Source organism: Equus caballus, chromosome 16 (assembly GCF_041296265.1).
Source record: "Equus caballus isolate H_3958 breed thoroughbred chromosome 16, TB-T2T, whole genome shotgun sequence".
Taxonomy (NCBI): domain Eukaryota; kingdom Metazoa; phylum Chordata; class Mammalia; order Perissodactyla; family Equidae; genus Equus; species Equus caballus.
In genome coordinates, this window is record NC_091699.1 from 73,722,682 (window position 1) to 73,747,543 (window position 24,862).

General features: G+C 40.6%; 1 long non-coding RNA gene across 1 annotated transcript; it reads left to right on the forward strand.

Moving 5' to 3' along the window:
* Positions 1-291: 291 nt before the first annotated feature.
* On the forward strand, positions 292-3,522 carry LOC138918252 (uncharacterized). The gene is made up of 2 exons (XR_011427350.1): positions 292-422; positions 1,237-3,522. It is a non-coding gene; the product is annotated as an uncharacterized lncRNA (long non-coding RNA).
* Positions 3,523-24,862: the final 21,340 nt, after the last annotated feature.

Sequence of the window (24,862 nt, forward strand, 5' to 3'; positions counted from 1 at the left end):
AGTTTAGTTTGCATGTTAACTATTTGTATGTTTTTATTGTCATAATTAATAGAGATGCCTAATGATGCACAGTTACAGGATCTTGTGGTTACCTCTGTAAAAATCAGCACTTATATGAACCATCACCTAGTAGATCAGATAAAATATCAAGAGGTATATATCAGGAATGTGTTTGGGCCATTCTTCTTTTTAGTTTGTACCTTAATGACTTGAAAGAACTTCTGAATGAATTGATTTATGCCCCATCTGTTTACAGTTTCTATGCTTATCATTGCTTCTTACAACTCACTTCCTTCTTCTGGATTTAATTTCCTTTTTAGTGAAGTATACCCTTCAGTACTTCTTTCTGCAATGGCTTGTGATTGATAATTCAATCTGTCTGCAGTTGTGATTGCATTTTAATTTTCAATCACATGTTTTAGGTGAGTATGGAGTTTTGATTGATAATTATTGTTGCTCAGCATGTTGATAATATTCATCATAGTTTTGTTCATATCATTACTTTTGAAATAACTGCTTTCTGACTAATAGTTGTTTCTTTGTAGGTAATATGTCTTTTCTCTCTGCATGCTTTCAGACATTGTCATATTTTTTTATGTTCTGTAATTCCACTACGCTATAGATGTGACTCTGTTTTGCTTATTTTGCTCAAGACTCATTGTACTCCTTATATCTTGGTTCACCTTTGGAAAGGGAACTAAAAAGAAAAGCTAAAGAGTTTCCTGTGCTTTATTCTCTCAAGTTAAAACTTGAGAATAAGCTGACTCAAACTTGGTGGAGATTTTTGCCAAATAGGACTGAAGTTTCAGAGACAAGCAATAGAGTCAAAAATCCAGTTTTGGACATGTAGACTGGGCTAACGCTATTTCTCCTACTACTAACACGTGGTCCTGATGGACAAAATACAAGAACATCAACAAAACCAAATCATATTCCCCAAAAAAGAGATTAAAATCCTTAGGTGCTCGAAACAAAGAGGTAATGTGAAGTCAGAGAAACATGTTTGCAGCATGATGTCACGATAACCTGGACCTAAGCAAGGTACACATTAGAACTGGGGCTCCTGGATCAAGCCAGGGTCCTATAAGGGCTGTTGTGGTATTGGATTTTCCAAAGATGGCCAAAAGAATATTTCTCAGTCCACGTGTTCTTGTAGAAACTTACCCCTCCTTCACTAAAAGGTGGAGTCTAATTCTTCGTATCTTGAATCTCTTATGTCTCACTTGTAACCAACAGAATGTGGATGTGGAAGTGAGGTTGCAGGACTTCTGGGTCCAGGTCAGAAAAGGTGATGCATCTTCCACCTTGCTTGTTGTAACACTCATGCTGGAGGCCTGTGCTCCATGTAAGCAGTCCACCCGCTCTGAGACCACCATGCTCTGAAGAAGCCTGAATTATTCCACGTGCAAAGACCACATGAGAAGCCCTGAAACTATACATAGAGAGAGATGTTGAAACTATACATAGAGAGAGATGTCTGGCCAGCTGCCATCTGCTTCTGCTGACCCCACCCCACCCCACCCCACTTCCACCTCCAGTCCCTATATGACTGTAACCACTTGAGAGATCTTGAGCCAGAACTGCCCAGCAGAGCCAGTCTCAAATCTCTGACCCACAGAAACCATGAAATAATAAAATTATTTTATGTTCACTTATGTTATTTTAAGCCACTTACGTTTTGTAGCAATTTGTTATGCAGCAGTAACTATTGGAACCACTGTTTTTTTAGTGAAAAAGGGACTAAACAGGTCCTTTCCACTGACCCATTGATGTGGTAAGAAATCTCTGTCTGAGGACTCTGGCAAATAGTCTCTTTTGGGAAATCAAAGCCATAAGAGGGCTCTCTCCTTCTGAAATTGTGAGCTATGAAGACCGTTTAAATATAGATTGTTGGTGATCTTTTTTTTTTTAATCACATGGTGATTGCCTTTTAGAAAATAAAGCTAACACAGAATCGAATAGAGCCAAGAGATGGCGAGAGAGTCCCAATTATAAGATTTGTGCACCCAGATCCAACTATGCCTGAATTTACAATTGCATGAGTCAATATATTTTGTTTTTGCTTTAGTTTGTCTGAGTTGAGTTTTTGTTACTTCTAACTAAAAAGATCCTGACAGTTACAACTTTGCTCTTTCAGATCAGTTCATACTTGAAGAGATAAGAAGTGAAAACAACTAATGAGGTAGACTCTTAGACCACTGGCTTAAATAACCCATGCTTCCTGGATTCATGCTCTCTGTAGCCCCCTCCTACACTGAGTCTGGGTTTGACTGTATGATTACCTGATACGTGTTTGCATTTTGTGGCTGGTCCTTTCAGAATGCTCCTTCCTAAAACCCAGCTGCCATGCTGAATGGAAGTCCAGGATACCCTGCTACAGAAAGAGGCCATGTGGAGAATGTCTAGAAGATGAGATATAGCATAGAGAGATAAACCATGTCAGGAACACTGAGGCACCCCAGCCTAGCTCCCAGCTGAATGCAGCCACATGAGTGATCCCGCCAACACCACGTGGAACAGGAACACTGCCCAGCTGAGCTCAGTCAACTCATAGAATCACGAGAAATAATAAATTGTTATTATTTTAACCAAGTTTTGCGGTAACTTGTTAGGCAGCAGAAGATAACCAAAATAGCCAAGGATCAAAACACCCAGTCAGAGTAGATCTTAAACAGTTGCCCAAGACAGAGGGTCAGTGACATTCATTTATTCATCAATCCATTCAATGCAGCCTTTAATGAATGTATACTATGTACTCCTCAATAAAAAATTGTGTACAGCCAAGGAAAAAAAGTGGCAAGAAAGTGTGCACAATTACTATGTAAATAAGGGACTTCACTTTAGAATTCAATGTTTATCTCTTTCAGAAGATTTAAAATGGTCTTGACTATAAAGGAAATGACATCTGACTAATCAATACTGACAACTAAATTTTCCAGCATATAAATGGAACTAGAAGCTGTGTTTTAAGGCCACATCCATCTAAGGTATATTACAATCACGTACGTCTATGGGTAGATGGGTTATTTCAAGGTTTAGCGGGAATATATTTTCATTGCAGTGAGGAACCAGTCATCATTTTCTGTTTTGAAATCTGTTCCTTCACTAGAGCGTCTGACTACAAATTTTATTCCACCACTTTGTGGATTTATGACCTTGGGTGCAGGCATTAACCATTCCAAGCTATGATTTCCTCATTTATTAAAAGGTGTAATAGTAGCACATATCTTATGTAATGAGACCCAAACACATAACTATTACTATTATTATTCTAGATGATTTCGGGATCACCAACTCCGTCTTAGGAAATCCTTTTGCTTTTCTTTATTTGAAGGGAAATAGTGGTCGTCTTTACTTCCTAAGAGGGAAAAACCAGTGAATAAACCCTTCTTAATTTTAACTAATGAAGTTTAACTAATGATGAATCCTTTCACTCCATGATTTGGGAAATGAAATATTTTAGCAAATAATGTTAACTGTGGGAAAATGTATTAATGTATTAAATGATTTTTATACCCATAAGTGTTACTTTGTTATATGATATCTGAAGGACTCAGTGCAATATCTGGATATGCTTAGTTTTATAATAGAATGGGGAAGCATCTTTTTGGAAGAATGCATAAAGACATGGAAACTGACAAAGGAGAGAACTCTGTTTTCCAGGGATTCAGGTTTGAGGAATGAACAGTAAATTTTAGCTGAGCTAGGAAACCTTGCGAGGCTCTAACCTGCAGAAAGTAGAAAGTTTCTGTGTACCAAGAACATGGACATCATGGCCCCAGCTTGTTTTGATTTTGCCATCACTCTGATCTGCTTTAACTTCTTGTTCTGGTCAACTCATGTCCTCGTCTCTGGGCCTCTGAGGAGGATATGGCATTGTATTGCTCAGAAAGCTCTGTGATACCATGTGTATTCAAATTATACTCTTACTCTTTAGAATGACAAAATGATAATTCTAATCACAGAACTGTACAAAGCACAAAGGTTGTATGAGCTGCAAAAACGTTTAGGAAATTCTTTAAGATCGTATTCTTCTTCATCTGCTGGAATATTGAAAACTTTGCACAGGTCAGATACCCACAGGAGGCCTTAGGAGCTTTGAATTTGGGACCTCCTGCTGGGTTCTCTGCAGGGTCTCTCCACTTTAAGGTATAGATAATTGATGGAGACACACACATACACACCCACACACACACAAACACACACGTTATGACCCTGATGGCTTAATTCCTTCCTTACAACTTTCTTTGATTCCACTCACAGTAGCACTGATGAAAAACTTAGCTCTTAGCTGAGAGTAAAGCGAGGGGGATTGACTGACAGGATTCTTCCGTGAACTCTCCCAGAACATCCCTGAATATCCTTATAGCAATTCATGAAGTTTTGCCCTCAGGAGGATTCATTGGCTTTATTTGCTTGTGGCTGAGATTTGCTGATCTCGTGGGTATGCCTCACCCACAGTGCCTCCTTTCCTCACTTCTCTGGAGATGCAGCACCAAAGGTAAGGAGACATGGGACACTGCTGGTTGGCAAGTGGATTGTGGGAAGAGGAGGTGCTAACTGGGCAGATTGGACTTCAGAGGAAGGGATATTCCTTCCTCCCAACTTCTTTGGCTCCATTCTTTATTTCCCACACATTGACTTAGCACCTCTGTTTCTGGCACTGTGCTCAGGCTGGGGCTATAGTGATAAGATGCTGTAGTAGGGAAGGTGGATATTAAAAGAAGTAATTCCAATAAAGTGTGGTTGTCACTGTGATAGGGGAGGGGGAAGTGCTCCTCCTTCATGTGGTCAGAGCATTTGTGATTTCTCCTCTGATGGCATTTTCCACATTGTATAGGAAGCTTCAGTCTTCCTCACTGGACTGTGCTCCCTTAGAGGGCCCCATTTACTGTTATATCCCCAGCACCCAGCCCAATGCCTAGCACGTAAGAGCCGAATAAGAATTTATTGAATGAATAAATGCTCTGTGAATATTTTGGAACAAACATTTTATTCATCACTTTATATCCATAATATTGAGCATAGGGTTGGCATACAGTAAATATTAGCCTATGAAATGAACGAATAGCCATAGTGTTGTGAATAGCAGTTGTTGTGGAGAAAAAATACTGACCCAGGATGAAAGGGGAGATGAGGATCAAGACCTACTCTGCCACGTACCAGCTGCAGTTACTGGAGCCAGATACGACCTCTCTCTCACGTTCTGATTCCTCATTTGTAAGGTGAACACAGTAGCTCCTGTCCTGCTTCCTTCACAGATTGGTTCCTGGCTGAATCCTGGAAACAGTAAAATGGGGGACAAAGTGATGCTTATGAGTAGATAGCCTACCAGCCAGGCAGTTGGGATGTTAGAGAAGACAGTGGCAGGCTTCAAGTGAGAATCATGTTAGGGCATGAAGATTTAGTGAGCTGCGAGGGTGCTGGCAGATGGGAGTGTTTGAGAACTGGTCGTGCCTGATGCCAGGAAGGCAGACAAAGGTGTCAGGAGTGTCTGGCAGCAGGTAGCATTGTCTCCAGGCAGGTCCACAGTCCTAGAGTCCAGGGTACAAGGTGGACACTGGAACTCAGAACGTACTAAGTCAGAAACATAGTAAAGAAAACCAGGGGCTGAGCCGGGCCCAGTGGCACAGCGGTTAAGTGTGCATGTTCCGCTCCAGTGGCCTGGGGTTCACTGGTTCAGATCCCGGGTGCGGACATGGCACCACTTGGCAAGCCATGTTGTGGCAGGCATCCCACATATAAAGTAGAGGAAGATGGGCATGGATGTTAGCTCAGGGCCAGCCTTCCTCAACAAAAAGAGGAGGTTGGCAGCAGATGTTATCTCAGGGCTAATCTCCCTCAAAAAAAAAAAAAAAAAGAAAAAGACAAAGAAAAATAGGGGCTCCGAGTCAGAGGATGATGATCTCAAAGTTGATTTTATTGGGAGCCTGCTCTGCCCAACACTTTACACACCATGAGTTAGCTGTTACCCTTATTTTACTCACGTGGGCACTGTCACAGGAAGGTTAGGAATTTGTCCAAGACAAGCCAGTGGCAGAGCAAAAGTTCAAATGCAGTTTGTCTGACTCCAAATCCAGGGCTCTTAACCACGTGCCTTGTGTGTGGTCCCACAAAGAATGTAGAGTCTGGAGAAAAACATGCTCACAACTATGAAAAGTACAGTGGGATTGGACGGAACTGGGGACCCCAGGGACTAAGTAACTTGGCTTTCACTCTGGGTTTTCAAGGGTCAAAGGCTGCTGTTCACTCGGGCATTCAGCACAGAGTTCTTGGCTGCTCAACCCCTTCTCACTCCAGATAAAAATGGCATCTTGAGAGGGAAAACCAGAGGATGTGGCTGGGAAGCTGAGTGCGGTCAGATCAGCGCGCGTGCACCTCTGTTGTTCATGGCAGGGCAGAGGGGGCTTTCCAGTAAAGGATCGGGGGTGGAGATTCAGGGGAAGGGGAAAGGCAGGAACTTGTGCTGGAGGTGAAGAGGAGTGGAGTCGAAGTCTAGAAGATCAGGATGGGCTGGCAGGTGTGTGTTGCTACTCAGGCGTAGGTTTCCAGTTCTTGTGGTGCTAGATGTGGAAGATCACAGGTCTGGTTGATTCGGAGAGGTAGTGAGTCAAATGGGCCATGATCTTGACAGTATGTCTATGAATTATTGTGCAAAGGAGTTATCTCATTCATTCATCCATTCTCCCAACAACCCATTCATTCATTTATTCAGTTACTCAATTTGTGTTAAATGAGCACCTAATATTTATTTTTAATTTTTATTTTATTTTTTATTGCAGTAACATTGATTTATAACATTATATAAATTTCAGGTGTACATTGGTATTTTTTGATTTCTGTGTAGATTACACCATGTTCACCACCCAAAGACTAATTACAATCCATCACCTCACACATGTGCCCAGTCACTCCTTCACCCTTCTCCCTCCTCCCTTCCCCTCTGGTAACCACCAATCCAATATCTGTTTCTATGTATTTGTTTGTATTGTTTTTAAACACCTAATATTTGATCAAACTCTGTGCTGGGTTCTAAGATTGCAATGAAAAAAAATGAGGTCTCATGTCCCAGTCCTCATGGAGCTTATAGTCTAGTAAGGGAGGTAAATTTAATCAAAGAAGAGAAACAAATCTCTATTTGTTTCTATAGTATAAAAGCTACAACTCTGACAAGTGAGAAAATTGGAGCTGTACAGAATACTGGAAAAGCCTCTCAAGGGAATTTGAACTCCTGTATTTCATCAAAACATACAGGAGATTTTCATATGATGCATGGTTATTTCAGCTACCAGTAGGAAAAAAAATCATCCGTGATGGAAACCCTAAAAGGGAACTCCATGTTAAGCTGGGATGCCAGAGAGCTGTCCCCCTCAGTAAAAGGGCAAATGAGAAACAAACCATGTCACAGTAAGGGACAGCAAAGAAACTTGGCTTGTCTCAACTTTGTCACTGGGAGGAAGAAGGAAAAAAAATTCCCCTGAGAATTCCAATGTCAAGTCGGTACTTAAGGGTTTTCCGTTTGAATTCACATCAATAATGTATCCAAAAAAACTCAAGAAGAGAATTTAAAGTGATTTCAGGTTGGTAGATCCCTGAGATAACTGGCAGAGGCAAAGGCAAATCTTCCTGGAAGAATTTGACTTTAATCTAGGCCAACAGTGATGGTGAGATGCCATTTCCTTATAGGACACACTCTAATCTCTGAGATGCTAAAGTATAAAGAAACAGGCATCATTGACTTGATGAAACATGGCAGTCAGGAGGCGAGAAGGACTTTCCCAATACACTGATGCTTGGATTGAGGTTGAGATCTGAAAGATGCAAAGGCTTTACCTTGGTGAAGAGGGCTGGAAGAACATTCCAGGCAGAGGGATGAGGATGTGCAAAGGGACTGTGGAGAGAGAGACACAGAGAGTTCAGGGGACTGGAGGAGCCTGGTGTGGCTGGAGCAGAGAAGGGGCGGAGCATGCTTGTGGGTGAGGCTGGAGAGGTGAGCTCAGGTGAGACCTTGCAGGGTCTTGCAGGCCACATGAAGGAGTTTGGTCTAGATCTTAACAGAAATAGGGAGCCTAAAAGGTTTTTTGGAGGGAGAGGTTAAGAGTATCACATTTGAGTTTATAAGCAATGATTTTGACTGCAGTAAGAAAAATGGATTGAGGGTGGATGGAGGCTTATGGATGGTGCCTACAGTCTAACCTTTAGCCTTGACTCTCTTCTTTGAGGGAAGGATAACCCAGAAAGACTGAGGCCCACTCTGAACTTTACCATCTGAAAGGGAAAAGTCCTCAGACACGGCAAGTTCAGAGCTGGCACCACGCCAGGACATCTGTGGGGGTCCTGGGGAAGGATCCTAGGAGACTCTAAAGGTGGCAGTTTGGCTTTCTCATTTTATATCTTATACTACATTACTTGCCATGTTTTTCTTTTGTCCTCAAGTGAGCTGCCAAGAAGCTGTAGTTTTTTGAAGAGATTTCCACAGCGCAGAGGATAATGCTTTCCTTAAATTCTCACCTGTCTTATTTTTTAATAAAAATCTACTCAACTTCAATGGCTGGGACTGCTTCCACACTAAGAGAAAGGCAGGGTGTAGTCTCAGTGGCTGCATTTTCTGTGGTGGTTCTTTTTGCAGATGCCCTGTCTCTGGCTTTTTATTAGGAGTATTTTATCTTTAAACTCTAAACATAGTGTCAGAAAAGAGTGACTTCCAACACCTATATAAGATTTAAAATTTGCTCTTTTGTTTTTAGAATTTGCTTTATCAATAAGCATAAAACTATATAAACATGCCTTATCATGCATCATACATATTGGGATTTTATTTAGTGAAATTACTTTTTACTCATTTTCTGCTTAACTTACTTCTCTCCATCACCTAGCCTTCCCAGTCCGTGACTGTGTCCCAGTCCCCAGTAAATCATTAAATTTATTTTTATTTGTTTAATTAAAATTTTTGCTGTTGTCAGGGCTGTGGAGTTTATTCCAACTTCTAGTGACCCTGGGTACAGCAGAGCAGAGCCCTGCCTGGTCTGTTTGTGTCATCCTCTCACCTTTGGTGCTATATCAGACAATGTCCCGCTGCTATTCACAGGGATTTATGGCCAATGTTTTCAGAAGTGGGTGGCTAGGTCCTTCTTCCTAGTCGGTCTTAGTCTGGAAGCTCCATTGAGTTCTGTCCACCATGAGTGAGCCTACTGGTGTTTGAAATACTGGTGGCAGAGCTTTCAGCATCACAGCAACATGCAGCTCCCACAGTATGACAACCGACAGACAGGTGTGGTTCCCTGACTGAGAAACAAGCTCAGGCTGTGGCTGTGAGAGAGCCGAATCTTAACCACTAGACCACCAAATTGAAACTTATATGGTGCTAATATGAGCTCGGCATGTTCTAGACATTTGACAAACTTTAGGAAACTGGTGAACTCTGTGGATTTCTTTTCAGAATAATGTTTTTAAGTGCATAAAATAAAATGCATAGGATTATAAAGTAAACCAATTATTTTGAAACAAAGTTATCAAATCAAAAATATTGTGATCCATATGATATTTAATAACACATTAAATAAAAAGATCTAGCATTCAGCCAAATAACTGGCATATTTCAAAGTAATGATATTTTGAGTTATTTGCAACACCTCTGATGTGTTATGAAAATATCTTTCTATTTGTAACACGGTTAGGTACCGCAAATAATATTGCAGTTGGTTACCTACATTCATCATTGAAGGAAGTGCTAAGCTTCAGTTAGATATTGTGAAAATAAAGGTCTAATTTTTGTCTACTCAAGTTTGTGCACCAAGCCGAGGTTAAGATAACACCTTTTGATGGAGGAATTCCAGTTCTGCTAAACAAACAGAATGTGTTGTATTCTGTGTGTTCAAAGCTCATAAGAATGTAGTTTGATATTCAGGAAATGAGTTTTTGTTTCCCTTGTTGGTGGAGGAGCAAGCAGGTACAGGGAGGATGTACATTCCCATGGGGAACAAACTCTAATGGGACATGGTGGGGCTTCAGCATCATGCTAACTTGACTCTGGGTAGCAGGGGTGGTTTGAACTAATAAGAAATCCAAGAAGAAAAAAATTCCTGAAAAATATTGATTGAATTAATCTTAAGTACAGATAAGGGGACACGTTGAATTCTCATAGATAGTGAATATTTTTTCAGATACTTTGAAAAATCTGAAGATGTCAGTGCCTTTATGTCATGCACTTCTTTTAAAAATACCACTCTGGGAAGCTCAGATTCCAACCTTGATGAGGCAGATGGGTTTGTTTACTGTCAGACAAAAAGTCACTGATAGTGGTGGAAAGAGCAAAGATGTCTTCTTCATAGGGCATCTTAATTTTGTCACTGTTATGAAGAGTGAGACATTCATATCTCTCGATTGTATTGTAAAGAAGACTTGGCCTCAAATCTCTCGCTTGATGTTTTAGACATAGATCTTTTTGCTTAGCAACTGGAGAAGCACCACAATTATGTTTTAAGCAATGGCTTTCCAACTTTTGTGATTGCAAGGCCCGGTAAAAGATACATTTTATATTGAAAGCCAATACACACACACTGGTATAAATGACACAGATGTCTCCCAAAATACTGACCTTACTATGTAGAATGAGCTGATATTTTCTATTTCAGTGCATTTTATTCCATTACTTTTTTCTATTTATACCAGGTACTTTGTATAGTGAAAGTTCCCACTTGGTTCCAAAAGGCACTTAAGATCACAACTCTTGTTGAAATGTGGGGACTTTTAATGGGCTATTTGCCAGTTGAGGTCTTTTCTGGGGACTTTTTAGAGCAGTGATTTTCAAATCAAGCATTGGGATATTAAGAAAAATTAAAAATAGAAGTATACATACACATACATAAATGCGTATATTTATTATATATTACATATGTATAAATATGTGTATATATGCGTGTTTGCACACACACACACCCTTTCTTTTTACTATTGACTTCAGTCAAGAATTGAAAGCCACTGTCTGAGACCGTAATGACTGAGCTTCTCCAGTCATTTAGAAGTAAAAATAGTAAAATGTGGCTCTAGTCTTTTCCTCACATCTCTGGGGTGCTGACATTTTGGCCTCTACCCTCGAAGCCTGTCTGGGCCTGTGCTCCTTTGGACATCCCTTCTCTTTGTAACATTGCCAACCTCTTCTTGTCTCCTAGAAGGTATCACCTGTGCCAAGAGATCCTGTTTCCCTGCCGCCCATGTGACTGTGGCCGCACTCCTCCACAGCTCTTAGACTCAAGCCACAGCAGTGCTGTGTGGCCCGGCCCAGCCAGGAAACACATCATGACACTTTCTAACGTCAAGCCTGTGCTTTTGGTGACAGCATGGCAAGGTCAATATGAAGGGAGACTGGTGAGAGGGTTCTTGGTCTGTAGCTCTCAAAAACCAAGTTCAGAGAGTGCGCTGGAGATCTTGCTTAGCCTTCTTGCTGTTTACTTCTTTGTGACTAATTCTTTGTGAGAATCAGGGCTGAGCAGGATGGAGTTTTAAGTTTGTGGGCTAGGCATGCTTTTCTTTTATGTGTTGTCCCCGACAGTCTGATCTCTGTAGCTAAACAGCATCATTGCCTCTCTTCTCTCGGTCTAAAAATTTTTTCATGCTTATTTAATATTTAAGTGGATATTTTTTTCTCCATCCTGCATACCCTCATGACTTTTTTCTTAATTTGCCTCCTTTTTGACTTCTTCAAAGAGTTTAATTCAACTAAACATCCCTTCTTTCTTTAAATTGCCTCTTCCCTTAGCTTCTGAGCGTCTATTCTCCTGGAACTTTTCCTATATGTTGAGTTATTTCTTCTTAACTAGAAAATGGTGAAATGTCATTCTGGAGAGGTGCCTTTTCTTATGGAAATGTGCAGAATTAAAAAGCATGGATTACCCATGCTTCCCAGACCAAACTCTGGGAATAAAGGTTGGATCACCCTGAACAGGTACAGAAGGAGTTAGGAAAATAGAGAAGGTAGGGAGTTAGGAAGATAGAGACCAGTGTGGGCTGTTGGCACCTGAGAAGGCTATTTGCAGGAAAAGATCTTTCTCCTTATAAGTAAATAATTCTGTAAGTTTTGTGAAATTTCATAAAAGTATTTATTCCATTTGGTCACATCTAGTAAGGCTAAACAATGCCCACCTTATAAGCCAGTAATTACAGTCCTATATAACAGAGAAATTAGTACATGTGTCAACAAAAAGGCATATACAAGAATGATCATAGGAGATTAATTCAGAATTGCTAAAAACTTGAAACAGGCTAAATGTCTGTCAACAGGAAAATGGATGAACAAAATGTGCTATATTTATAAAGTGGAATTCTGCACAGCATAAAAAGAACTACTGATGAGTGCAACGGATGAATCATAGACACAGAGTCCATACTGTGTGATTCCATTTATAGGAATTTCAATAACAGACAAAATGAATCTGTGCTGTCGGAATTGCAGTTACCTCTGGTAGAGATAGTACTGACTCGGAAGGAGCAAGAGGGAGTTGACGTAGATGTTGAAATGTTTCCTATTTTGATCTGGGTGGTGGTTATACAAGTGTATTAATTTTGCCTGTTCTTTCATGTTGTTTAAATGGAATCACACAGTGTGTATTTTTTGGCCATAGAAGTCAGAACTTTATCTGGATGGTGGTTATACAGGTGGACACGTGTTAAAAATCACCAGTTTGTATACTTAAGATTTGTACACTTTATATATCTTATAATTTAAAATTTTTTAAAGGTTCCATTGTCTGGGAAGATTGTGGCTGGCAATTAACATTATAGTCACCCTCTTTGGACAAGGCTTCAGGCTCCAAGTTCCCCAGAGCAACTAGATAGTTTGTATCCTGAATCTTCTTTATGAATATATCTCATCTGACATGTTGATTCTTGGAAAATAGTGATCATTGGATTATAACGTCAAAATGGAGGAGTACAGTTAATGCTTAAAATAGGACTAAGGGTGATGCAAAGTGATTTGTAGTAAGCACTCAATACATATCCGAGAATGAGGAGGATTCCTGGGACCTTTGCAACAGTTGTCCTTTAGTAAGTGTGGGAGAGGCTGGAATTCATAAGTCCTGGCCATAGGTGGACCCATTGGTGTCACAGAACTGTTCGATTGGAAGTCTTGCCATTTCTGTTCATTTTCAAAGTCTTTTATGATGACCCCTTTGTGACATCTCATCTAGACTTTAACTGCCACCTTTAACAAGAGCCACAACTGCAGAGGCTGCAGACAGAACAGCAGATGGTCATTGCCCGCTTAATGGCATCCCAAAGGCAAACACTTTTTTCCCACCCCTGGAAGCCAGTTTCAGTGCTCAACCTCTATTTTTATTCTGCTATTCTCAGTCTCGTGGTATTATCATGTGGGGTTTTTCAATTATTTACACTTACAAACTGGCATTTGGATGAAATGTACCTGTCTCTTTGCACAGTAGACTCTCCTGTTACCTTGAAATGGCTGGTTTACAAAGTGACATCTTCTCACACGCACATGACAGAAAGGATGTTGCAAAAACACATCCTGAGTACTAGTCCAGGTATTCTGTTTGTTCAGCCTGTTATCTCGATAAGACAGTAGCTGCATTTATAGATTTAGGAAATGTAATTCTTCTCTTAGGGATCATGGGAATTCAACAACAACTCCCGCCCCACTCTCCACCTGCCTCGCTGCTGAATGGAGTCATTCATGTTTACGGAAACACTTGTCCTTCTTTCAAATTAGGTATTTAATTATATCTTTAACAAGTAATATGTGAATGTGGTTTGAAAAATTACACGGTGTGTCCAATGAAAAGTTAATTTCCTCCCTGCTCTTGACCTCTGTGCCTTTTTTCTTTGGGCCTCCATGGGGACTGGTTTCTTACACAGACTTCCACAGATGTGCTCAGCATATTCAAGCATCTATATAAACCTGTCTTTAGTCATGCTTACTTCTGTGGTCTACGTTTATTAACTTAATTGAAATATGTATGTAAAGATTTTATCAGTGAATTTAAGCCAGCATTTGAAAATCTGCCAAAGTATTTCTTAAACTTCAAATGTGTTGGCTTTTTCCATCTACTCTCATTCCTCTATTTGTCCCAATAAGTGTCTTTGAGTAGACAGGCAATTACCTGGAGATTTTTTTGCCAGACTTTGAATAATCCAAATCTCCATTGTAGGCCCTTCAGAGAGAGTATGCCCAGTGTGGAACTCAGTACAGTCTAGATTTTCTAGGGGCTAAATATTATGGCCTTAAGTAGACTTAAGTGGTAGCTGAGGATGGAAATGAATGGTCAGAAATGGAAGAATAATCCTAAGACATATTTTTATAAACTCTAGAACATCAGCTCTTTTTATTTATTTTTTTTAGGTGGTGGGGTTTTTTTTTGTTTGTTTGTTTGTTTTTTGCTGGGAAAGATTTATCCTGAGCTGGTGGCCTGGCAACTTCTGTTGCCAATCTTCCTCTCTCTCTCTCTGTTTTCTTTTCCTCCCCAAAGCGCCAGTACGTAGTTGTACGTTCTAGCTGTAGGTCCTTCTAGTTCTTCTATGTGAGCCACTGCCACAGCATGCCTACTGAGAGAGGAGTGGTGTGGTTCCACGCCTGGGAACCAAACCTGGAGCACTGAAGTGGAGTACGCTGAACTTTAACTACTAGGCTATCAGGGCTGGCTTTCAACTCTTTTTAAAGACTCTTTCATGTGACTGGGCAATCATTTATTGAGTGCTCTCTATGAACTAAGCAACTCTGTTAGATTCTCACAAACATCATATCTGATCTGCATAACAACCCTGCAAGGTATTTTTTACCATCTCCAATTTGCAGAAGAAATACTTTATAGAGAGATCATTTGCTCACTATCACAGAACTAAAATATAGTTTAAGCTGAATCAGAATCTAAATCCTATTTGTTTTATCCCAAAGCTCATTTTTTTCCCCTTAGTTTATGCTGACATTCATGCATAGCTTTACTAGTTTCTAAAACAGCTAAGGTCTAGCCAATTTCTTGTCAGAAAGTCAGTATGGGGGTCAAGAGTTAATGGATGATGTTTTAACTTTTAAAAACAGAATCGAACAGTGGAGGAGACATGAGAAATTGAGTAATGGCTGAATGAAGCGTTTGGTTCCTTCTTGCCACTCCATGCCATTCCTGCCCATTTCTACCTGACATCTCCATCTTAAGGCTACGTGGGGCAGGTTAAGGACATATTTTAGATCCCTGCTCCTGGTTGGAGCAATTTAGGTAACAAAGCTCTAGGTAACAAAGACTGGTGTACTTTTGGGTCACTTTGCACAGGACTATTAGATGAGGCACACTCCAACCTGGGAGAGTCTGTTAGAAAATCTGACTGTCCTGCTCCTGTGTCATCTCAGAGGTGACTTGACCTATTTTTATTATTTGTAAACATTTACAGGGTATAAGTTTGAAGTCCTAATTTGCTTAGAATATTTCTTAACTTTTTATTTTCAAATAATTTGAAACATCAAAGAAGTTACAATTATAGGTCAGAGAGCTCTCTCTACCCTTTGCTGAGGTTTTCCTAATGATAATATTACATAATAATAGTAATATAATTATCTAAACAAGGAAATTAACACACTTAACACAGTACTGTTAACTAACTTATAGACTTTATTTGAATTTGCCACTTGTTTCACTAGTGTCCTTTTTCTGGTCCAGTATCCAATCCAGGATCCCACATTGCATTTATTTTTGTTTCGCCTCCTTTGTCTCCAATCTGTGACAACTGCTGTTTCTTTGAATTTTATAACCTTGACACTTTTGAGGGTTCCTCAAAAGTGAGTTGTTTCATAGGATATCCCTCAGTTGATGTTTGTCTGATATTTTCTCATGATTTGACTGAGGTTATGCCTTTTTGGCAAGAAATCCACAGAAATGACGTTGCATCTTTCTTAGTGCATCATGTTGGGAGATATATGATATTGCTATGTTTTATTACAGTCAGTTAACTTTGATCATTTGGTTAAAGTAGTATCTGCCAGGTTTTTACACTGAAAGTTACCATTTTCCCTTTTATAATTAATAAGTGTCTTGTGGGGAGACATTTTGAGACTATAGGCTTGATCAACTTTGGTTTGAGGTTTATGGCTGCCTTCCAGCCTAAGCCAAAGAGTTCTGCGTTGGGTATTGGGGCCAAAGCCCAATCATAACTATGGGTTGTTTTCTGTGGATATATTTTCCCAAGGTACGATGATGGCGGGAGGTCCCTGGTCTAAGGCAAGATTTGAGTGTTCCCAGGTCTCTTGGTTTAGCACTGTCTTCTTATCACCCCTTCCAATGCCCAAAAGACCTTTAAAGTTTAGCTAAAATAATGGGTCTTTAGCAAGTAACTTGAATTTTCTGGACCTTAGTTAATTTACCTGTTTGGGTAAGTAGGACAAAAACTTGAGAGCCCTCTTACCTTGCTCATGCCCTCGGCCAGCGAGAAATTAGAAAGGGACTGCTTTGAACCTTCTTCACCAACCCACCTCTCACCCCTCCACCTAGCTAAATCCGATTCACCTGTCATGTCCCCAGCTCAAACAGCACTCTCAGGAAAGTTTTTTCTGACACCACAACCTGGAGTAGCTGCCTGATTAGTCATACGCACAACACCCTTTACCTGACCTTCTGTAACACGCGTCATTGTACAACCTGTTCATCATTATGTGACAACTTGTTCAAAGTCAGCTTCCCCACTAGAGGGCAAGCACCATGACTGGTTTACTGTAATATCCCGCTTTTACTACAATGCCTGTCACTTAATAGTCACTCAGTATATAGGGGTTGCTTGAATGCAAGTATGCACAATTGCATATGCTACAGAATTGAGCAAGCTTGAAAAAGGCCACAAAAGTGAAATAAAACACAATAGCTATTATGGTAGGCTGAAGTATGCCCTTTCCCTGCCTCCCAATATGTGCAGGTTCTAATCTCTAAAACCTATGAATGTTGCGTTACATGGCTAAGGGACTTTGCAGATATGGTTAAGTTAAGCATTTTGAGGCGGAGAGATGATCCGGTGGGCCCTAAATATAATCACAAATGTCCTTATAAAAGGGAGGCAGAGGGAGATTTGACCACAGAAAAGAAGGATGCAGTGTGTTGATGGGAGAAAAGATTGACTGATGTGCTTTGCAAATGGAGGAAGGGAACACAAGCCAGGGAATACAGCCAGCCACTAGAAGTTGGGAAAAAAATCAATGAAACAGATTCTCCCCTCAGAGGAGCCAGCCCTTCCAACACCTTGACTGTGACTCTGCTTTTGGAATTCTGGCTTCCAGAACTATAAAAGAACAAAGTTGTGCCTTTTAATGCACTAAATTTCTGGTGATTTGTTACAGGGGCAATAGGAAACTAATATGGCTGTAAAAAAGAAAAAAAAAAAGGTTGTGTCAAAACCTGAAAAAAGGAACAGAACAAGAATCAGAATGTCAATGATTCAGTGAAGAACATATGAAAACAAAACAAAATAATTCACAAAGTAAGATGTTAAAGTAATTCTAAATTTATATTAACTAAGATAATAAACGCAGCATACCACAATTGGCTCAGGACAATATTGTTGAGGCATTGATAACAGAGCATCTTTCTGAAAATCATGGGAGTTCCAACTGTCTGCATGTCCACAGGCAAAAGAAGAGCTTGGCATGTCTGCCAAATGACGCATGGCAGGCTCCTTCGAGAAATTGTCACTGAATTTGGAGACTTCAGTACATCCTAGGAGTGTACAATTTTAATTTGTGAATACCAAATTTTTATAAATTCATAATAACTAGTATATTATTAAGCCATAGCAAAAAATTGTGCATTACTTGCCTGGAAACATAAGGAAGAACTTGAACTTTTTGCATCAGTTTTTGGTTCTAGGTCTAGGAAGCCTCTCTAGTGGCCATAGACCATGATTAGAGATATCCTGAGATATGATAAAAGAGAAGGATATCTGATATCTCTTTTTTCCCCCCAGCTTTGTCAAGACATGACTGATATAACTTTGTGTAAGTTTAAGGTGTATACTGTGTTCATTTGATACACGTATGCATTGTGAAATGTTTACCACAATAAGGTTGTTAACACATCCTTCACCTCACATAATTACCATTTTGCTGTTGTTATTGTTATGGTGAGAACATTAAAGCTCTACTCTCATAGCAATTTTCAAGGATATAATACAGTATTATTAACTATGGTCATCATGCTGTACCTTAGATCTCCAGAACTTATTCATCTTATAGCTGAAAATTTGGTACCCTTTGACCAGCATCTCCACATTTCCCCCACCCCTCAGCATCTGGCAACCACCATTCTACTCTCTGTTTCTATACGTTTGGTGTTTTTAGATTCCACATACAAGTGAGATCATACAGTGCTTCTCGTTCTCTATCTGGCTTATTTCACTTGGCATAATGCCCTCAAGGACCATCCATGTTGTTCCATTCACCAATGGATGAACGGAAAAAGAAAATGTAGTATATCTATAAACGGAATAATATTCAGCCATGAGAGAGAAGGAAATACTTCATGGCTGAATATTATTCCACTCATAGATAGACTACATTTTCTTTTTCCGTTCATCCATTGGTGGACACTTAGGTTGTTTCCTTGTCTTGGCTATTGGGAATAATGTTGCCATGAACATGGGATTGCAGATATCTCTTAGAGATAGTGCTTTCATTTCCTTTGGATATCTACCTAGAAATGAGATTGCTGCATTATATGGTAGTTCTGTTTTTAATTTTTTGAGGGACCTCCGTACTATTTCCCATAGTGGCTGCACCAATTTACATTCACACCAAAGTGCAACAGGATTCCCTTTTCTTCACATACTTGCCAGCATTCATCTCTTGTCTTTTCACTAATAGCCATTCTAACAGTTATGAGTTGGTATCTCAATGAAGTTTTGATTTGCATTTCCCTGATGATTAGTGATGTTGAGTGCCTTTTCATATACCTGTTAGCCATTTGTATATATTCTTTAGAGAAATGTCTATTCAAGTCTTCTGCCCAATTTTTAATCAGATTGTTTGTTTTTCGCTATTGAGTTGTATGAATTACTGTATATTTTAGATATTAACCCCTTGTCAGATTTATGGTTTGCAAATATTTTCCCCCATTCTGGCTTTTTGTTTTGTCGATGGTTTCCTTTGCCGTGCAGAAGTTTTATAGTTTGATGTAGCCCCTCTTGCTGGTAGTCCTCCTTTTTGCTTTTGTTGCTCGTGCTTTGGTGTCATGTCCAAAAAATCATTGCCAAGACTGAGGTCAAGGAGATTTTTGCTAATGTTTTCTTCAGAGTTTTATAGTTTCATGTCTTAAATTTAAGTTTTCAATCCATTTTGAGTTTATTTTTGTGAGTGATTTAGGATGGAGGCCCAATTTCATTCTTCTGCACGTGGTTATCCAGTTTCCTTAACATTATTTGTTGAAGAAACTATCTTTCTCCATTGAGTATTCTTTCTTTTTTGCTTTTCTCCTCAAATCCCCCCAGTACATAGTTGTATATTTTAGTTGTGGGTCCTTCTCGTTGTGGCATGTGGGATGCCACCTCAACACGGCCTGATGGGTGGTGCTATGTCTGCGCCCAGGATAGAACTAATGAAACCCCGGCCCACCGTAGCGGAGCGTGCAAACTTGACCACTGGGCCACGGGGCCGGCCCCTCCATTGAGTATTCTTGACTTCCTTGTCAAATATTAGTTGACCATTTATGTGAAGGTGTATTTCTGGGCCCTCAATTCTGTTCCATCAGTCTATGTGTTTATTTTTATGCTAGTACCACACTGTTTTGATTACTTTAGCATTGTAATATAATTTGAAATCAGGAAGTGTGATCCCTCCAGCTTTGTTCTTTCTCAATATTGTTTTGGCTATTTGGGGTCTTTCGTGGTTTCAGAAAAATTTTAGGATTCTTTTTTCTCTTCCTATGAAAAATGCCACTGGAAATTTGATAGGGATTTTATTGAATCTATAGATATCTTTGGGTATTTTAATAATATTAATGCTTCTGATCCATAAGCCTGGAATTTCTTTCCATTTGTTTGTGTCTTCTTCAATTTCTTTTGTTAAAAGTCTTACAATTTTTAATGTTCAGTTCTTTTGCCTCCTTGGTTCAATTTATTCCTAAGTGTTTTGCTGTTTTTGCTGCTATTGTAAATGAAATTGATTTCTTTTTCTTTTTCAGATATTTCTTTGTTAGTGTGTAGAAACACAACTGGTTTGTGTATGTTGATTTTGTATCCTGAAACTTCACTGAATTTGTTGAGTAGTTCTAACAGTTTCTTTGGTGCAGTCTTAGGATTTTCTATATATAAGATATCATCTGCAAGGAAAGACCATTTTTCTCTTCCCTATTTGATTTGGATGACTTTTATCTTTTTCCTGCCTAGTTTTTCTGGCTAAGACATCTAGTACTATGTTTAATAGGTGTGGTGAGAGTGGGTACCCTTGTCTGGTTCTTGATCTTAGAGGAAAATCTTTCAAACTTTTGCCATTGGTATGATGTGGGCTTGTCATACATGGCCTTTGTTATGTTGTTGTATGTTCCTTCTATACCAAATTTGTTGAGCATTTTTATAACGAAAAGATGTTGTATTTTGTCAAATGCTTTTCCTGCATCTATTGAGATGACCATATGATTTTTTTTCCTTTCATTCTACTTGAAGAAGCAGTCACTTCTTCCAGACTTTTGGGCTGACTTTGGTAAGGAAAGACCCTCACTTGCAGGTGGGGGCAGGCTGAAGTGTAGTGTGACCCTGGGTCTAGTCATGTAGGGTGCCAAGTACAGGGATGTGTGGTGACTCCCAGCCCAGGAGAGTGATGTCTTGTTGGTTCAGGCTGCTTGGGTCCGCAGCATTGACAACTGTGTGGTCCTTGTCAAGTGTTGTGGGGCTCTGCAGTGGCTGCAAGGGCTGTGGCGTCCTCAGTGGCACCTCTAAGTCCAGTGGCTGGGGACCAGGGTGGGCAGTGGTAGTGGCCACAGCATGAAGAATGCATGCACTTGGCTGTGGAGGCCAGCTGCAGCTGCTTTGTAGTGGCAGGGGCTGGTTGTAGCCCCATGTGTACTAATGGGGGCCAGGGCCAGCAGAAGAGACCAGGGTCAACTCTGGGTGCACTAGTAGCTGCCGTGGCCCTGGCTGTTGGTGTGTACTCCTGCAGTGCAGGGTCTCCCTGCAGGCACACACACGGCAGTGGAGGGTGGTGACAAGGCTCAGGTTGGGGGTATGCAGGTGCACTGCTGGGGAGTCTGTTGTAGATGCACGCAGTGGTACAGGCCAGCAACTGGAGATAAGGCCAAATCTAGGCCCACAAGCAGCTGTGAGTGCCTTGGTTGTTGGTGTGCACTTCTGTCGCTACAAGATCTCACCACAGGCACACACACAGAAGTAGCGACTGGCGACATGAGTCAGACTGGTGATGTGCAAGTGCACAGCTGGAGGGGCTAGCCCCAAGTGTGCGCACAGTGGTGGGGGTCAGTTATGGGTGTCTAGGCTGGTGTCTTGCATTCATGCAGATGCAGGGGCCTGGGCTGGCTGTCAGCATGGATCCTAGGCTCCTACAAGGCCTTGGGGAAGGGAGCCAGGACCCACTCAGGTGGTTGGTGCATACCTATGGAGTGAAAACCAGTGAAATTTTCAGGGGACCCGCAGCAGCTGCAGTGGCCATTGGTTTTTTCAGTGGTGAAAGCTGCTGGGGTCCTCTGCACAGAAGGGCATTAGGAATCGCAGTTGCTCCCACTGTGTGGCTGATACCTGTAGCCCATGCTGTTCTTCCTTGTTCTCAGCCATTTCTATACATCTCGTTTTTGCTGGTCTCCAGTGGGGTAAAACCAAAATGGGTCCTTTGTTCAGTGCTCCGAAAGGCTGGGAAGCTGGTCACTCACTCTGCTCTCCCTTTCCAGGAGGGGAACTTTTTCTAGCTGGGGAGCTCCCTTTCAGCACTGAGCAGTGCCAGCCTGGGGGATGGCATGAGGCAGACAAAACAAAGCTGTTCTTCCTTCCCTTTCTGTGCAGTTTTTCTCGGGCTTTTTGTTCCACTGTGTTGTTGAAGTTTTTTAAGTTGACTCTGGGGCTTTCTTCGAGCTGTTTTTGGTCATGGATAGCTGTCTAATTGCTGATCATTGTTGGGGGATAGAGGCTGGGGTCTCCTACTTCACCATTTTTGTGACATCTCTCCAGAATGATTTCTATGATCCCTTTTACTTTAGGACTTAAGAGCCATAATGAGGATTCTGCAATTTCTTGGAAAGTTATGGTAAGTTATTTCCTATCACCACCATCTCCCCCATACATGCTTCATTTTCCCCTGAGTTGTGTTGCTGTGTGGAATACAATTCCTGAATTATGATCAATGTGGAGGGGAATGAGTGTTGAGAAGTATGTTCACGATCAGCAGTCCTGGCATTTTATTTCACTTCCCTACTCTGCTGTGATGCTGGACCATGGACTAGGAAATCCTCCTGGGGGTTCTCATTTACTCAGTCAGTGGCTGTTAAATTTTGGCATCCATCAGAATCATTGTGAGTAGGTAGGAAGGGTAGAATTGGTTCTTGGACTCCATTTCAGATTTACTGAATCAGAATTTACTACTGTGGTGCCTGAAATTTGTGTTTTTGTCCAAGATCCCCCAGATGATTCTGATGTGTCTCTAAATTTCCAAATCATTGTAGCAGATGGTAAAGCTTTATGAAGGCATAGAGAATATTTTATTCCTCTTACTCTTCTTCAGAGCTCTGATGCCAGGCCCTAGTCATATATTACCTGTATATATTTGAATGGCTCTGCAGAAGGAGTCCTAAATTACAATGAAAGTGGGGTGTTTAGGTCTTCTCAGAGAGGAATTAAAAGTGTTACTACATGGCTACTATTCATTGAATGCTTCTATGTGCCAGGCATGTATGCATATTGTTTCTAGAGGTTTCAACAACTCCAGCAATTGGGTAGGAATATTCCCCACATTACAGAAAAGGAAGCAAGCTCAGCAACTTGCTCCAGATGAGAAAACTAGAAATTGATGGGGCCAGATTCAGACACAGATCTTCCTGACACCAAAGTCCTTTCTTTTTCCACCGAATCATAGAATTACAACTGTTCCAGAAGAGTCATTTTAACCTCAACTCTTGGAGCACCATTTGTTTTCTTTATCAGTGAGACCGATTATAAAAGGAGATGGGGATGGGTACCCAGAAGAGAGAAGAGGATTATTTCGTAGTTCTTTCAGCAGCTTTGAGGATGGCCTGATCACTAGAGGTAGATTTTGGAAAAGAAGGTCAACTGTCATTGACTGAAAATTCCCCAAGGGGAATTTTTACTCAGGATCCATAGAGGAAACTGTGTCACATAACTAACATCCCAGAACATATTAGGATTCTTTTTCTTCTGATGGAACACATTCCTTGAATATTAATTGGAGCTGAAAGGAATCTTTACTTGCTAAATGATCATTTGATTTACTTGACAGAGATTTCCCTTCTTTCTTCCGGCAGCTGCTTCTCAGCCTCCTTTGCACCTCTCTTTTCTCTTTCACTCCATAACAGCCAGACTGCCTTGGGTGCTCAGTCCTGGGCTTTCTTCATCTATATTCTCTTCCTAGATCATCTCACCTGTCCTCTGGGTTTAAGGACTACCTGAATGTTTAAGAATCCCAGGCTTGTGTATAGATACCTGCACTTGGATACCTAAAAGGGCATCTCAATCTCAATGTGTTTGAGTAGGCCTGTGGTTTTCCATCCCACTCTGTCCTCCTCTTCAAATGATTCCTTTCCCACCTCAGTAAGGGCCACCCAATTGTAAAAACCATTTGCCCAATTGTAAAAACCACTCACCCAATTGTAAACCCCAAAACCTGGGAGTTGTCTTTAATTTTCTCCCTTCCCTCACCCCTCATATCCAGTCCATCAGCAGGGACTGTCAGTGTTCCCTCTAAAACATTTCCCCAATCTGTTCACTTCTCTCTATCTCCACTGCCATCACCTAATCCAAGTCCTAGTCTCTTGGACTCTACTTTTCTTCCTCCGTAATTTGTTCTCCATAGTGATTTTATAAAAACGCAAATCAGATGACCTCAGCCCTTTGCTTAGACACTTCAAAGTTTTCTCTCAAAACTTAGAATAAAATCCAAACCCTTTAACATGGTCTAAAGGCCTTGCATAATCCGGCTCTTTCTTACCTTTCAGATCTAACTGCTTCTTTCTCGTTCTTGCTCAGAGCTCCAGCCACCCTGGCCTCCTTTCTGTTCGTCAAACATACCCATCCCTTTGCTGCCTCCAGACCTTTGCACGTGCTTTCCTCTACCTGAAATACTCTTTCCCTAGATTGTTGCATGGCAGGATCCTTCTCATCCTTCTGGTCTTAGCTCAAATATTACCTTCTCACAATGGCTTTTCCAAACTGCTCTATCTGATGTGGTCTCCACTTTTTTGTTACTCTACTGTGAGTACTCTTACATTTTAACATGTACGCTTCAATGTATTGAGTTAATTAGTATCTATATAGCCTTCCACTAAATAAGATGGAAAATGTAGTATGCTTTTGTGTCTCCTGCTTCCTCCCCTTTCTACATGTCCCATGTTGATTTCAACTGGAATTTTAGTTTCATATTATTTTGAATATTTTAACAATTATTTTGACTTAAGAATGAATTTTTCTAATATTTCCTGCACTTATTTCCTCCTCTGACCTTCATTTTCTTCTTCCTGAAGTTCATTTTCTCATCATTTTTTCAGCATGGGTCTGTGGGCAATAAACAGTTCTTTCATGAAAGAGGGGTATACACATTTACTAAAACTCATCAAACTCTATACTGAAAACTTGTACATTTCACTGTCTGTAAATAACCACAAGCAAAATACAGTATTGGAAGAAAAAAATTTGATAGATGGACCAA